The 2,887-nt window shown below is 38.6% G+C and overlaps 1 protein-coding gene across 1 annotated transcript in view; it reads left to right on the top strand.

Annotated features, from left to right (window-relative positions):
* The window catches only part of BRCA1 (BRCA1, DNA repair associated), a gene marked incomplete at its 3' end in the record, with an annotated part of 61,696 nt that overhangs the window by 47,042 nt on the left and 11,767 nt on the right, over nt 1-2,887 (top strand). The gene's annotated exons all lie outside the window — the stretch shown is intronic.

Genomic DNA, 2,887 nt, shown 5'->3' with positions numbered 1-2,887 from the left:
TCTCGAACCCAAGGGCTCAGGCAATCCACTCACCTCAGCCTCCCAAAGTGCTGGGATTACAGGCTGGGCCACCGAGCCCAGCCCCTATTGTAGTTCTTAAATGCTTTCTTTGTAACTGTATCTTCATTTAGTTCACCTCCCATATAATGAAGTTCAAAGAGTCCCATCCCCCGCATAATTCTCTTCTTTGGGGTGCTTCTACCATCTTCAGTCTAAAAATAGACTAGACTTTTAATTCTAATACATAAGATATAAAATGTTATTGTTTGACTTTTGAATATCTGTGTAAGTCTATTATCTCTTTTTTGGTGTATATGTGTCTTTATTTTTTCCTGAGGGTTTCTAAGTGAAATGTTTCTTTGTGACTTCATTCCTGAAACATGAGTATCAACTTAATACCATCTCAAATTCTGGGTCTTTTTCCTCCTTAAATTGACTGATTCTAACTGAAACTCAAATAAACTTCTTAAACCTAGGAAGAAAATATTGTTTACCTTCTGCTGTACTCATGACATATTATTTAAATAAACTTTTTATTTTGGGATAATTTTAGATTTATAGAAAAGTTGCAATGATAGTACAAAGAGTTTCTATATACCCCTTGCCCAGGGTGAATTGGTCCTTAGTGTTATCTTACATTATCAGAATACTTTTGTCAAAACTAGGAAACCAGACATTAGTACATTTCTATTAACGAGAGAAACTCCAGACTTTTTAATTTCATTTTATTTTATTTTTTGAGTCAGGGTCTCACTGTCACCCAGGCTGGAGTGCAGTGGCAAGATCACAGCTAACTGCAGCTTGGACCTCCTGGGCTCAAGTTGTCTTTCCACCTCAGCCTCCTCAGTAACAGGGACTATAGGTGCATGCCATCGCACCCAGCTAATTTTTTTGTGGAGACAAGGTTTCACTATTTGCCTAGGCTGGTCTCAAACTCCTGGTTTCAAGCAATTCTCTTGCCTTGGCTTCCCAAAATGCTGAGATTGTAGGCATGAGCCACCACACCTAGGCTGAAACTCTAGATTTTATTTGTATTTGTATTTCACCAGTTTTTATTTTTTAAAATCTAGTATTTTTTTTTCTTTTTTGAATCAGAGTCTCACTCTGTCGCCCACGCTGGAGTGCAGTGGCACACTCACAGCCTCCACAGCCTTGACCTGCTGTGCTCAGGTGATCCTTTAGCCTCAGCCTTCCAAATAGCTGGAACTACAGGCACACGCTACCATGCCCAGCTTTCTGATTTATTGTAGAGATGAGATCTCACCAAGTTGCCCAGGCTATCTCGAACACCTGAGCTCAGGCAGTCCTCTTGCTTCGGCCTCCCAGAGTGCTGAGATTACAGGCTTGAGCCACCACGCCCAGCTAAGATCCAGTATTCTTAAATATGAGAAAGTTCCTTTTCTCTAGGGACTTTACATCAATGTCCTGCCCTTCAGCATGGATCTGTCTTACTATTTATCTAAGGTTCATTCCCAAGCCTGCATAATATTCAGGTACAAATTGTATATACTTACCCATTATAAATTATGTATACTTGTCCCTGCAGATAAAGCTATTTTTATCAGGTACTTTGTTTTATTTTCTTCTGGATTTCCTATCATTCAAAAAGCAAATATTAGTATTCGTGAAATCAAAGCCTATTACAATTGTGGAAGTGATTTTTAGACATATCTGAGTTTTTCTATCCTGCAGCATGTTTCATTCCTGGAAGCACTTGTCAAAAGTTCCTAGACTACTCCATTAGAAATTTTGAATCAGTTGTGGTAGATGAGTTAAGCACTTTTTATTTATTTATTTTGTATTTTCTTATTTTTTTGAGTCGAGGTCTCACTCTGTCACTCAGACTGGAGTGCTGTGATACAGTCAGGACTCACTGCAGCCTTGAACACCTGGGCTCAGGTGATTCTTCTGCCTCAATCTCCTAAGTAGCTGGAATTACAGCCATATGCCACCATGCCCAACTAATTTTTCTTTTTTCATAAAGTTGAGTTCTCACTATGCTGTCCCAGCTGGGATTACAGGCCAGGCTACGTACTTTTTAAAGTTGAATTTAGGCAACTCCCTCAGTCCTCTCCTGCTCTGGGAGCTTTTCTGTCCTCTCAATAAATCCTACTTTCTCAAAAAAAAAAATACTGAATTTATTATGGGTTCTATATTTTATAGTTTTATCATTTTTAAATATCTCTTTCTTCCTTCCCAGTATCTTCCTTGATTCTTTCCAATACCCTGCACAATGCTTAGCACATAGTAGGCAGTCAGTTAGTTTATTAAATGTTTGGTCTGGCCCATATTTCCTACCCATGAAGAATGCAACACGTTAAGATACCTAGATGAGGGGATGATGTAAGGAGGACTACGATACTCTTCTGGGGCTTGGGCACTGAATCCCTGCCTTTATACTTTCCTAGACATGCCAACAAGTAGACCATCATATCATAAGGCCTACGTTTGACTTGCTGTTCAGAGAATGAACTAAGGATTAAGTGGAAAAAAGAACAGAAAGGTTTTACTCATGTTTATTTTTATTTTATTGAGTTACTTCTAACTCAGGTTAGCTTAGCTTATTTTCTTCATAGCTTGAGGCCCATTGTAGTAAAAAGAGGAATTTATATGGTGTGCATTCTAGTGATGGAATTACTTTTTAATAGCTGTGTTTGTGTTTGAATCTCTCCCCCTGCCTTTCACTTTTTTTAACCCTTTCCAATGATTAATTTTGTTTGGTATGATTCCTTAGAAGCTGCACGTTACAACCTTTATCAATTATCACCCTGTATTTGGGGTGGAGAGGATAATACCTATATTCATAGTTAGAGCCTGCTTACTTTCTTTCTTTTTTTTTTTTTTAAGTTGGAGTCTCACTCTGTCACTCAGACTGGAGTGCAGTGGC

The sequence above is a fragment of the Carlito syrichta genome, unplaced genomic scaffold (assembly GCF_000164805.1).
Source record: "Carlito syrichta isolate Samal-C Ts95f unplaced genomic scaffold, Tarsius_syrichta-2.0.1 Scaffold308383, whole genome shotgun sequence".
NCBI classification, from domain to species: Eukaryota; Metazoa; Chordata; class Mammalia; order Primates; family Tarsiidae; genus Carlito; species Carlito syrichta.
This window is presented reverse-complemented; position numbering and strand designations above follow the sequence as displayed.